A 14480-nucleotide genomic window follows, 5' to 3' on the forward strand; every position below is an offset into this window, starting at 1 on the left:
CTAATACAGTGTCATTAGACAAAATGTTCTGAGGAAAATCTAATCCACATTTATGGGTTAGGAGAAGAAAGAAATAATAGAAAGACACAGAAACAGCTGGAGAAGTAGAAAGAAAAGGCTTCTGAAACTCAAGAGAAGGAAAAGCTTCAAGTTAGGGAGGAGTAAAGAGAAACATTCAGAGGAGGTCACAAGTGGATAAAAATTATCAAGTCTGCAGATCCAAAGATGAGGAAGGTCACTGGAGGCAAATGTCTTCTATGGGGTAGTGAGGACTAAGCCATCTTATAAATGGTTAACTAGATCAGGCAAAGTATTAAAAAAAAAATAAAATAAACTACTCCCACCCCCTCAGATATTAGTGGAAGATTAATCATCATCTTAGATTTATACAGCACTTTACAATTTTAAAAGCATTTTCATACATATCAGCCCATTTGATAATTTTAGCAGTCCAGTGAAATAATCAGGGCTAATATTGTTGTTTCCATTTCACGGACAATGAAAACTGAGATTCAAAGAAGCTATGGGATCTGTCAAAGTTTAAAAAGCAAATTCATTGAGAACCTGCCAATTCCCAGTCCAATGTTCTTCCCACTGGGGTCAAACAAATCAATTCTTCAGGATAAACTGTTCTGGGAAAAATGCTCTAAATCACTATTGATCAAAGAAATTCAAATTAAGACAAGTCTGAGGTATCACATCTGAGGTAACGCAACATATCTCTCAGATTGGCTAAGATGACAGAAAAAGATAATGATAAATAATGGAGGGGGTGTGGGAAAACTAATACATTGTTGATAGAGTTGTGAACTGATCCAACCACTCTGGAGAACAATATGCCCAAAGGGCTATCAAACTGTGATACCCTTTGATCCAACAGTGTCTCTACTTAATGGGCCTGTATCCCAAAAAGATCATAAAGAAAGGGAAAGGACCCACATGGGCAAAAATGTTTGTGGCAATCTTTTTTGTAGTGGCAAGGAACTGGAAACTGAGTGAATGCCCATCAGTTGGGGAATGGCTGAATATATTATGGTATATGAATGTAAGGAAATATTGTTCCATAAGAAACAATTCCCAGGATGATTTCAGAGAAGTCTGGAGAGAATTGACATGAACTGATGCTAAATTAAATGAGCAGAACCAGGAGATCATTGTACACGACAATAAGAAGATTATACAATGATCAAGGGACTTGACTCTTTTCAACAAGAAGATGATTCCAATGGTCTTGTGAAGGAGACAGCCATCTGCATCCACAGAGAGGGGACTGAATGTGGATCATAACATAGTATTTTCACCTTTTTGTTGTTTGCTTGCTTGTTTTTCTCTCATTTTTTTTCCTTTTTGATCTAATTTTTCTTGTGCAGCATGATAAATGTGGAAATAGGTATAGAAGAATTGCACATGTTTAACATATATTAGATTAGCTGACATCTAGGAAAGTAGGTGGGAAAAAATTTGGAATACAAAGTTTTGCAAGGGTGAGTGTTGAAAATTATCTATGCATATATTTTAAAAATAAAAAGCATTAACAAAAAAAGACAAACTTATCTGAGCACATTTTTAGACAGGAAGTAGAAGGGAAAGGAGAGGAACAATTCCCAAGACCCTAGAGAGTACCATAAGGAAGCATAAATGGAGGGATCATGTGGAAATGAAGAGTACTTTCAATCCATTATCAATTTAATTATGTCAATATAATCCATTATCAATCATTTCAATCAATAAATATTTATTAAGTGCCTACAGTATACGTTTAAGTACTAGGGATAAAAAAGAGGCAAAAATCAGTCCCTATCCTCAAGGAGCTTATAATTTACAACAATATCAATATCTATACATCTATATCACTAAATAGTTTTCAATGGAAATCTCTATCACTCAGAATAAGTTTAACTTCTTCAAAATGAATTAATGGAAAATGAATGCCAAAACCAACAAAATTAATTAATTTAATTATTCATTAATTTTTTAAATCATTCTGCATTTGTGAAGTTTAAATTTTTATACCAGAATCAAATGCCAAAAAAGTAATAAGAAATCTATGTCTATTAATTGAACCTTTTAATCATAATACATGGATTCTACTTTCCAAACCACAGCAATCCTACCTATCCTTCAAGGACCACCTCAGTCAATCAACCTTAATTATTAAGCACTTACTATGTACAGTGTGCTAAGTACTAGAACTTCAAATTAAGTAAAAAATAAGGTCCCAATCTTCAAAGAGTTTATAAACTAAAGGGAAGTTCTCATTCAAATGCCAACACCTTCAATAAGGATTCCCTAAGCTCCCAAATTGAAAAGAATGGTTTTTTACTTACCATCCTATAAGGAACATGTTCCACTCTTTCTCAATCAGGGTCCCCATCTAATTTATTTTAATATTTCCCTTAGTATAAATATAGGTACTTAATAAATGTTTCTTTGAATTAACACAAATTTTTTTAAAATGCTTTATTGAAATCAAAAACAAGTGATCAGACAAATCTCTTACTTCTCCATTAAATTATTTCAGATTTTGATCATAACAGTTGAACTACTACATGTATACAATAGGACTGTTTAAGATACTAGTATTTCCCCAAATTTAGACTAAAACACTTGCAATTCCCATCCTAAATAAAGACTGATTAAGATACTTGCATTTCCTCCCTAAATTAGGACTGTTTGATGTTTGCATTTCCCACCTAAATAAAGACTGTTTAAGAATTCACATTTCTTCCCTTTATACTTCCAGATATAAGTAAATCTCCCGCCCTTCAAGGGGGAAACTTCAAGCAAGGACTCAAAAATTCATTCGTGAAAAACTTTCAGCTGATCTGTCTCTAATATAGTGTCATTAGACAAAGTGTTCTGAGGAAATTTAAACACAAACAATAGCTGAATTCTGAGAACAGACTTTTATTTTTTATTTTGAGGCAAGACTTTTTGGTTTTCAATTATTATTACATTGGTCATAGATGAACTTTCAGGGTTATGCCACTTTTTTTTTTAAAGAACTCATTTCACTGACTAAATGGCATTCAAACATTTAACAAACCATGGCATCCAACTTAATTGTATGACAATTAGCATTCTATAATATCTATTATTTTAGTAAATATAAAATATTTCAAGATACAAGGATCAGAGCACAGATTTAAAGTTTTCTAGTTCAACCTTCTCTTTTTACAGATGTAGAGACTGCATAAGGAAGAGTTCTCCTTACTGGTAAGAAATGAGCAAATACCTAACAAATAACATCTTACAATTTTGACCCCACAGAAAAGACAAGGATGAAATTAGTGAATAGGGAAGAACTATGGGAGCAAAATAATTACATAATTGCTTCTTTTCTTCTAAGGTAATGTTCAGAGAGGAATGAAAAAAGTTAGAAAATCACCAATATAAAGAAGGCATCAGTAAAACATTTTTAAATAAAAGCATCAAAATTTAACAAATAGAGTCTTACATACACCAGGTCAACCTACCAGTTTCCATGTGGCCATATACTTAGATATACACACCTAACTGTGTGACTAGCCCTATTTGCCTCAATTTCCACAACTGCAAAATGATCTAGAGAAGGAAATGGCAAACTACTCTAGTATCTCTGCCAAGAAAACCCCAAAAAGGGGTCACAAAGAGACACGACTGAAACTACTAAACATAACAAGTAACAGACAACAGATAGGAGAGACTCCTATCCCCGGCGCCCGCTCAGCAGGTTTTCAAATTAAGAATGTAATGAAACATGAGAGCTGAAAATGAGTTAACTTCAATTAAAAGAAAAGTGGCCAGAAACTTGAGCCACATCTGTACTACACATGCAGGTTTATAAATCAACCTCTTTACTGCAGACTTTAATACACCTAGGAATATCTTCCATACCTTTATTTTGCTAGTTGAAAATTAAAACGGGGAAAAAAAAGGAAAGCAATCACATTTATCATCTTTGAATAATTTAAAGTACATAAAGTTAGTCTTTAAAAAGTAAGATAAGGAGTTTACTGGTATGATTATTGATTATTCAAAAATACTTTCATTAATTTTGTGGATGGTACTCAAGATTTCTCTTTCTACAACATGCCAACCACACAAGAGCAGTCTAAAAAAATATATATTATTTAGCACTTCCTATGGTAACCTTTCCCCATGCTTTATTTCTTCCACTATATTATTAATAAGTTTTTTTTAAAAAAAAATAAAAATTTTTTTGGATTTATACTGCATTCATACTACAAGATTTTAGAACAATTAGAAAAGCTAGAAGATCATCAGGATGCAAAGAAACTCCAAGTCTAAGGACAAAATGAAACACAGTTGAATGTTTATGCCACTCTCCTATTTCCTTTTTCTTATGGAAGTGAATGCATTGTTTCCTAATAATGACTTCTTCCTAGTTTCACCAATAACTGCTAGCATTACTAGAGCACCTACTATATGCTAAGCATGGTGGTAAGCACTTACAAATATTATTCTTATTTGACTCTCTGATCACCTCTGAAATAGCTGCCATTATTATCCACATTTCACAGTTGAGGAAACTGAGGCACACAGAGATTAAGTGACATCAGGCAACTGGTTAAGTCTCTCAGGTGGGATTTGAATTCTTCTTGAGTCCAGGATTGACATTCTCTCTTCTGTGCTTCTGCAGAATGCTCTATACTGCCACCAGCAGATTGATCATTAGGTGATATATCAATCAATGAATAAACATTTATTAGGTGCCTACTATGTGCCAGGCACTTTACTACATACTTGAAAGTCATACTAAGTGATAAATTCTTTCCTTTACAGGCAGTCAATAAACACTTACCAAGCATCTACTAGGTATCAGGCACTGTGATATTATCTTCTTTCATTGAATTTTAGAAGTTATCAATTTTGTACAAGTAGAGAATTTTAAAGACAACACTGTGCTATTGAAAATTTGATACATGATCACCCAGTTCACTCTGAAACCTAAGAAGTAAGGGTTTGTGTTTATGCATGTTGTCAAAGACAGCACAAATATCATTAACACAATTAATGAAAGTCGCCAAACTTGGGAACCCTTGCTGTACCCACCTTCTGAACTAAAGATGATAAGATGATAAAACTGATAAGGGCAATTAGATTTTGATGGCACTGCAACTTCCCAAAGCTCAGCAAGCATCCACTTTTTTCCTCTCAGAAAAGCAAAGATTAGGGAATTCCATTATCTACCAAGTAAGTGTGAATTGTAAGAAAAAGAAGGCTGATGGATCTAGAGGTAGAAGCCCCAGTTTCATTTCCATCCCTATCCTGACTCTGTGTCCCTGAGGCAAGAATGAATTTTTCATCATTTAGTTGAAATTAAAAAAAAAAATCAACAACAGACCTTTCTACACTGTAGATAATAGCAAACATAGAAAAAAAATGATATTTTCATTCATATTTTTTTATGCCTTGTTAACCAAAGAAAGGAGATGCCAAAAAAATTCAAATATAGCCTCAGATACTTCCTAATTCTATGGTTCTTCAAAAGTCCCTTAACCTCTGTCTGCCTCAATTTCCTCATCTGTAAGAGAGGGAAAATAATAGCAATTACCTCATAAGATTATTAGTGATGATCAAATGAGATGTATCAAGAATTTTGCAAACCTTAAAGTATTATATACTTAGCTATCATTCCCAAAGTTGCCTTTATTATGCAATGAAGAGGGTCCTTGAGTCCCCAGCAGCTACTGATAGAAGTATAAGCTCTAATAGGGTAGAACAAACTAGAAAAGTCCTGAAAAGGGGGGTGTGTCTCTTAGAGGCCTTGTCTTGTTAGCTTTATCTGTTTCATCACCAAAAGGTGGCATTTTTGCATACTGCAATTTAATGGGATGGGAGAAATAGAGGTGCAGCAACTCATTTACATGGTTAATTTAACTAAAGTGTGGTGAACATAAAGTCTAGATTGGTAGAAAAAATGATAGAATCAGGATCTTTTGAAATGGAAGGTATAGGATGTGGGAGGAAGTAGTGATGTTATACTCATTAATACAGTAACATTTCATCTTTACACTAAGGCATATTATAAATTAAAGGTTTAGACAACACAAAACAGATCTAACAACAGCTAATATATGAGTGAAACTGACTAGAGAAGAAAACACAAGGTTCTGGGTTTTTTTGTACTTTCGACTATGAAAAATTCTTTCTTGCCTCAAGACTAATGGAACAATTTTAGTTAATATCACACTCTTAACCGAGATAAAGGTCTGGAGTGCAATGCTCCTTCTTTATAGATATGACCATTATAATAAACATTTCCCTCATTTTTCCACTATAATTTGACCTAGTTCTAGACACACTAACTATAACAAAAAAGCAAAAGAACAAAATGAAGACACAGATATTAGCAGAGGAGACAAAATTATTCCTATTTATAGATGACAGGATAGCATACTAAGAAAACTCTAGAGAAATCAGTGAAAAAGCTATTTGAGACAATTAAGATACTTAGTAAGTTAGCAGACTACTAAAAAAAATCCACAAAACTCATCAGCATTGCTTTGCAATATTTTTAAAAGCCCTAGGCAGAAATTACAAAAAAGGAATTAAATCAAAATAACTAAAAAAATGCAAAACAACAATGCAACCAGGGATAATAACCTATTTAGATACCCATGTAATAACTATACAAAACATTTTACAGAAACAAAAGAAGATAAATAATTGAAAAGATATTCACCATTCATAGTTGGGCCATGTAAAAAAATAAAAATGACTTCCTCATAACATATATTTAGACAAATGACAGAAGGGATACTTTATAGAATAAAACAAAACAACAAAATCCTTTTCTAAGAAAAAAAGGTCTAGAATCTTAAAAGAGAAATATAAAGTAAAACTGAAAGAGCATTAAGATAATCATTCCTAAAACTAGCTTATAAAGTAGAACTCTTTAAAAGTGATTTAGCACTGGTTAGATGCAGATTGATGAAAGAGAAAAGATAAGCAAATGACAGAAACATTGAGTTGTGTTTGATAAATCTGAGGAAATAAATTAATAGGGGAAAGATTCTTTTGATAACACCATGAAAATTTAAGTTTGGCAGAAATTAAGGTTATACTAATATTCTACACCACATACTAGTAGCTTAAAATGGATGTGCAAACTAAATATAAAGAATAACAACAATGAAAAAAATTAAGAGAACAGAAGTGGGTGTTTCTTATAACAAACATTAGAGAAATGTTTCTTATTCAAACACCAATTAGAGGAATTGTAAAAGACAAAATAGACAATTGTTCATTACACAAAATTTAAAAAAAAAACTTCTGTACACAAAATCAATAAAGACAAAATAAACTGCTGAATGAAAAAAAATTTTGCATGAAGTATCAATGACTAAAATCAGCCATCTAAGATGTATATATATGGTATCAGTTCTCTTTTAAAGGAGCCATTCTCAGGCAAGTGATCAAAAAAAAATAAAATGAAATAAAACATTATCAAAATAAGAATTGCAAATGATAAACAATCATATGGAAAACTGTTCCAAACTGAAGATGAAGTGGTACTGCAGAAGTTTTCCTCAAAAAAAAATGAAATAAAAAACTTAGAATAAAAGATTTTATTGTCTAGGACAAGGAGAGCAGCTATGATGAAATTTTAAAACTCCTATAAGCAAGAAAGGCAGAAACATTAATATGAGGGCAAACTAAAGTACTTCATCCAGTATGATCTACTCCTGAAACAAATGAAAGCAAGAAATTACATGGGTATATATAATCCAGCAATGGTTCAAGGAACAAGGAAGAGATTGTGCAGTTTCTTCATTGAGAGAAAAGACAACAAAGAGTGATGATAGCCTGGGCTCTTCCATTTATATCTATAACAGACACAGCAAAAGTACAGAGAAGTCTAATACTGGTCACTGACATGATATAAAGGGGAGAATATTATTTTTTTTATTTTTTATTATTATCACCATTTACTATGAAACCCCACAAATTAACACTCAATTTCCTCTGAGTTTTCTATTTCAGATATACCAGTTTCTTCACTTGAAGAATAAGGGAATTGGGCCAGATGATAAGGCCCCTTCCAGCTCTATATTCCTCAAATGTAAAGGGTAACAAAAGATGTAACAAACTAGTCAGAGTCTTTCAAGACACTCAATTAACATTTTTTCTATACCCTGAGTAGAGAGGTTATCCTCAAAGAAGTAACATTTTAAAACAATATTCAAAAGGCTAGAAACAGAAATAAAACTCTTCCCCTCATAGTTTTTATTCATTGTGCCTTTATTAATGATAAAAGCAACAAGTTTTAAATACAATTTTGCACATCAAATCATTTCATTGTCATCTATAATATAACAAGGGCTTGTGTGTATTTAATAATAAGATTGCAAGAATAATTATCTAACATCTTCCTTTAGAACATGCAAGATAGTGTTCTAGATAGGATTATTTGAACCAAGAACAAAAATTTCTGCCATATGCATGCCATTGATGGATGCCCCACAAAAGTAGAGAAAACCTGAAAAGTGGCATCAATCATGTCATATAAATTAAAAATTCCCTTATATTCTATAAAACATACACACACACATACATACACACAATTAAAAATGAGGGCAATATTTAACAAAGCACATTTATTTATGTCATAAACCTTTATGTTACAAACACTACAAAGCACAGGCAAAGAAAGGCTATTTTTAATAAGTATATTATCTAAAACCCTAAGAGTCAACATCATTTGTAATGGGACAACATTGGTTGGTTTTATTGAAATGCTTTTTTTTTTCTTTTTTTTTTTTTTTTTTTTTACAAATGACTCTATTTGGAAATAAAAATGATGGAGAAAATTGCCATTTCAAGTCACAGCAATTCTACTTCTACATAAAAAATTAAAATGTTTAAGAAATGTTAATTTTCAGCAGATTGACAGGGCAATTATTTTAAAACACACCCAACAGGATTTGCTCCTGAGGTCAGTCCAATTAATTTCAATCAAAGTTATCAATCATTACATTCACCAGCAATACAGTTTCACCTAAGGACAAATTTGGAATTCAGTATAACTGAAAATTTGGTAGAGCAGCCAGTGACAAAAATAGCATTTAATAGCAATAAATATAATTATAAAGGAAAATTAACTGCAAATACAATTAATTAAAACAGCCTAATGAGAACAAAGACTTCAAAATCAAGAAGTCTGGCCAACTACAACTAATTATAACAACAATTAGAGGAGTATCTCCCTGGGCTTCAGTTTTTTTTTTTTCATCCATAAAAAATTAACACACTAGATGATTTCCAAACTTTTTTCAGTTCTGAGATCTTGAAACTTTGGAAAACTGTCTCCTTGTGGAAGAAGACCTAAGGATATTAGTGAAATCTAAAACTAAATTAATTTGGGGATAGCTAGATGATGCAGTAGATAGAATATTGAGTCCAGAGTTATGAAAATTCATCTCCCTGAGTTCAAATTTGTCCTCAGATGCTTATTGGTTGGGTAAACCTGAACAAGTCACTTAACAATATCTACCTCAGTTTCCTCATCTGTAAAATGAACTGGAGAAGGAAATGGCCAGAAAACCCTAAATGGGATCATGGAGTATTGGGAGATGACTAAAAATGACTGAAAAACAATAAAGATATAATTAATCATAGAAGTATCCTTCTGGAAGAGGTTAATATACAAGAAGTGAAATCAAGATAACACATCTGACACAGGATGTCAGCAAAGTGAAAATGTGGACACTTCACTAAATATATCAAGTCCAAATTTAACCAATTCAACATGCTTGCTTTATTGAAGCATTCAAAAGGCAGATATGCATGTGTAGAGTTGGTGTTAGGAAGACCAGAGTTCAAATCCACCCTCAGAGACTTATTAGTTTAATGACCCTGAGCTAGTCACTTAATCTTTCACAAACTCGGATTCTTCATCTGTAAAATAGGGATAATGTTAGCAGCTACCTTCCAAGGTTGTAGTAAGGATCAAATGAGTTCACATAAGTGTTTTGCAAATCTTAAAACATAAAACTATAATACTAGCTATTATTAATACATTCTTATTAGAGGCAAAACAATGAAACAAGATTTTTTTAAATGGAGTTCTAGACTTAGCAGAGCTTATCTAAAAAGAGACATAAAACATGAATATAAATAACTATTGGAAGAAAAGAAGGGAAGAAGGAAGGAAAGAAGGGAGGGAGGGAGGGAGGAAGAAGAGAGGGGTAGAGAGGAAGGAAAGAAGAAAGGAAGAAAGGAAAGAAAGAAGGAAGGAAGGAAGGAAGGAAGGAAGGAAGGAAGGAAGGAAGGAAGGAAGGAAGGAAGGAAGGAAGGAAAGCAGGCTAAACAAATCTAGAATGAAAATTTAAGGAGAATGAAATCACTTCCAAGGAGAAAAATCAGGGCCAGGATTAATATCTGATGAAAAGAAGAATTAATAGGCGAAAGAAGTAAATATGAGAGAGTTGGAGTAAGAAAATTTGGCATGGAATGCCAAGTTCACCTTGGACTTTGAGGGGCACCATGTAAGGTTCTCTTGCTTACTCACAATTTCCAGGTTGAAATTTTTTATTTAAAGTTGAGAAAGGATAATAAAAACAAAACTCATTTAATATCTGCTGCCTATAGGCTCCAGCATAAATATTTGAGGTTTGTTTGTTTGGCTGTTGTTGTTTTCATTGGTAAGGATAACCAGTGGCTATGCTCTTCTAAATCTAAAAAAACAAACAAGGTCACTGAAAATAAGTTTCCAAATGAAAGGGTGGAAGACACATTTCCATTATCTTGAAATAAATAATAACATGTTTTTTTAAGTAAAGCCAAATGCACTGTCTACTCTGTAAAGGACAACTACAAACTATCTATTTTCTTTCCTCTTAAAAAACTGGAAATTCATTCACACTTTCACAAAGTTTCACAAACACTGCTTTTAAACAAGCTGCTTTAGTTCTAGGGTAAAGAAAATCTGCTCCTGTTTTCCCACTGTGGTGACAGAGCCCAAGTCAAACAATTAAAAAATACACAGTTCTTGGCTGTATGAAAAGACAAAAACCTGCATTCCTTAAGCTTTGTAGACCAATTTCATTCAGCCTTCTGAACAGAATGTCACAGATATACACTCCGTAGCTTTCAAGCCACAGTAACAGGATAGCAGTGATTTAAAGGGGAACCTGGTGTTACCCATAAGGATACGCAATATTACTAATTACAGAGTGATTTTACCAATAAATATTTTGGTTAGGAACTGCTTTGTCATCACTGCAAGCAAGTATTTTTAGTTGAAAGCAAGTGGTTGGGCAGTACACGTAGACATGATTCTGGTTTTTAAAAATCTATTTTTATATTCTGGTAATTTGGTAGTTTTCTGAACTCTCTTTCTTGAGAGCTGGTAATTTGGAAACAGCAAACCACAAGAATGTGAAAATGCAAAAACCCAAAGCCACCCTCATGTCCGGAAGCTAGGTCAAGGCTACCCTAAAAACTTTATCTATCTTACCATGTTCTGTGGGTAATAAATAGTGGGGTCCACACATAATCAGTCTCATGAGAGTAAAAGTAGTAAACGCTGACTGAAGTCAGGAGGGAAAGGGGTAGCTAAATATTCTATTTTTGCAACTTCTAAGTTATTACTTTGAGAAGGTCATTCAATATTCTTCTCCAACCCTTAATCTAAAAGCAGCAACTATTCATGGGGATGAAGTTCTATGGATTATATCATTGAAGGGATTTGTGCATGTATATATACACAATGTATATATGTATACCTATATCAACATGTAGACATACCTATATATACATACATAAATTTATATGCATATGCACACATACATAAACATACCTCTCCCTACACACACATTCAAACACTATATCTTTAGCTTAAAATCAGCAATAGGTTTTATATGAACAAGTTTTCCTTTGCTGAAATTCTCTCTTTAAGAGACAATGTTCCCACTTTCCCATTTGGTTCTTTTATTTTTTTTTACACTAGCCTCAAATCTAACATAGATCTCAGAAGTTTTCTAAGCTGGTTGCCCACCAGGACATTTTCCATTGAAAGTCTTTGCACACAGTGCTCTAACTACCAGGACTAGAGGTAAAGATTAAAGGGCCATTATGTCTAGGTCATTCTTAAAAAGGGGATGTTTTAGAAAGGAAAGAAACTGTCTTCCCCATTACTCCAAATGAGCAGTCTCTTGTTCTCTGCAGTCCTTCTGCACACAAGACCACTACTGACTTCAGTGGGAAATCTGCCCAAGAAGTGACTGTGAGCCTGGGTAGGATTAAATTAGTCCTAAATCCATTTCATTGTTCCAAGGTATTACAACATACATAGCTCTCTAATCAGGCCAAAAGAGTGACTGAGAATAGATATCAGAGAGGTTTGCAAGGGTGGGGTCTCAAGTTGGAATATAGGAGCAAAGCACCAGAAAGGTGACAGTCTAGCTATTCAAATTAATGTCAGACTTAAGAGTCTGATTGATGTGCTTGGTTGGCCCTTATCACAATTCAAGATTGCATTGCAATTCAGCCCCACCAGTAGCCCAAACAGCAGTCTAGTGATTTTGCTCAGAGAATAGACTGAAAAGGGAAACTGAATAGGACCAAGCAGTATTAGTTTCTCTGGACAATGTTTAAAGAATTAGAACTCTAATGTACAGAGTGCTCAGTTTCCCCTCATGTGTCAAATTCATGAAGGCTGCTTAGAACATAAGTACTGTTTGTTGAAAATTCTTAGAATAAAATGGAAGACTCAGCAAAATGGGAAGAAGGGACTGGAAAAAAAGAGAGAGACAAAAACAAGAAAGAAAAATAAAAGAAAATATTTAGGTAAACAAGAAAAAAGGTTAAAAGAGTATAAAGAGCAAGTGAGATACAGAGAGAGAGAGACAGAGGGTGAGAGAAAGAGGTAAGAGAGAGCTCTTACACTTTCTACAATGCTTAGAGTAAAAATTAAAAAAAAAAAAAAAGTTAGCTTGGAACTTTGGAGATCAAGTAGCCCAATCAGCTCATTTCACACATGAGGTTTAATAACTGCCCAAGGTCACACAGACAGCTTTATGATAAATCTAGGACTAGAACTCAGGTTTCCCAATAAAGAGAAGCTGGTGCAATGGGAAAATCAACAGATGGGGTGGGGGTGGGGTGAGCATTCCCTTTTCCAATGGAGGTACTGCTGAAAACTAGGAAAGGAAGCTATGATTGTTGCAAATACAAATTATGAAATCATTAAAGTTTCACACTCATGATAGTCCCCAAAATAATGTCACTATTCTGTGCAAGAGCTCTTATAAAAGATATAAAAAATTCTGACCTCAAGAGGAGGTCAGGAGCCTTGGGAAGCATAATGATTTATGCCCTACCACAGTCAAACATCCTTGCTATTGGGAAAGCAAGTAGAACTGGGAACAACATTTTTCCAATTTGGCATCCTGGGATTACTGGACTGAAAATAACCTACAAGGACTCAGACTGGTATAAAACTGCCCTTAAGTACATAAATACTGAAGAGCATAAATTTAACTAATTTTATTAAAATTTAGATTATTGAAAATAATGTAGAATTAGAATCAGATAGAAAAGCACCTCCTAAAGAAACTGAATCCCACAGACAGCTTTACTTGCCTATGGTTCTATGGCAGAATGAGAATTTGAACTCCACTCTTCTTTCTCCAAATGAAGCAAACACTAATTGCTTCAATTTCAGAATTCCTATTGGACTACCTCAAGCCCAGACCTTCCAATGTCTTCCTAGCTGTTAACTTTAAAAAGCTTGTAATTATTAATCCTTTTGCTATTCCCCCCCCCCCCCAAATAAATCTGTCTTCTTTTATCACTCTCTTCCTAGGATGGGAATGCCTAAAAAACAAAAATTTTTTTTTCGTTTTAAATGTGTTCTTTTCTTCAACCTCTTTCCCCCATGCTTCTTCTACTCTCCATGCAAGGACTGAGGAAGGGCAAGAAGCCCCTGGCTATGTTTTAGGTGAGGTAGGGTCAAAGCAGTAAAGACTTCTAGCCAGGGAGTCAGAGTCTGTCCCCTGCTTAGTAAGCTAGGGGAAGGCATGGGTGAAGGGTGGCAAACAGCTGCAGCTACTGCTGCTATCTCTGCAGTATCTCTCCTCTTCTCTGTGATTCCCCTGGGCCCAAGCCTTAGAAGCCCCCCTTCACTCACACACATTTGTGCACACAGAAAAGCCCATTTCCTTGAATATCCACACATATATATACACGCAAGAGCCCCCTCTCCTGGCACACACATATACAAGAACCCCTCTCTTGCATACACACATATACACACACAAGAGCCCCCCTTTTCCTTGCAAACATGAACCCCCAAAATTTTTTTTGCACGCGCACAGAGGTGAGCACACATACAGAAATCTACACACAGTGGATTACACATCTAGAAAGGGGCTTTTGCGTGTGTGGGGGTGTGCAAGGAAAGAGGTGGCTCTTGTGTGTGTGCAAAGAGGGAAGTTCTTGTGTGTGCTTGTGCAAGGGTGCAGGGGGAGAGC

At 34.2% G+C, this 14480-nt stretch overlaps 1 protein-coding gene across 15 annotated transcripts in view; it reads right to left on the reverse strand.

The window, feature by feature from the left end:
• The window catches only part of EPB41L2 (erythrocyte membrane protein band 4.1 like 2), a 292918-nt gene that overhangs the window by 277503 nt on the left and 935 nt on the right, over positions 1-14480 (reverse strand). The window lies entirely within an intron of this gene.

This window comes from Antechinus flavipes, chromosome 4, assembly GCF_016432865.1.
Source record: "Antechinus flavipes isolate AdamAnt ecotype Samford, QLD, Australia chromosome 4, AdamAnt_v2, whole genome shotgun sequence".
In the NCBI taxonomy this organism is placed as follows: Eukaryota; Metazoa; Chordata; class Mammalia; order Dasyuromorphia; family Dasyuridae; genus Antechinus; species Antechinus flavipes.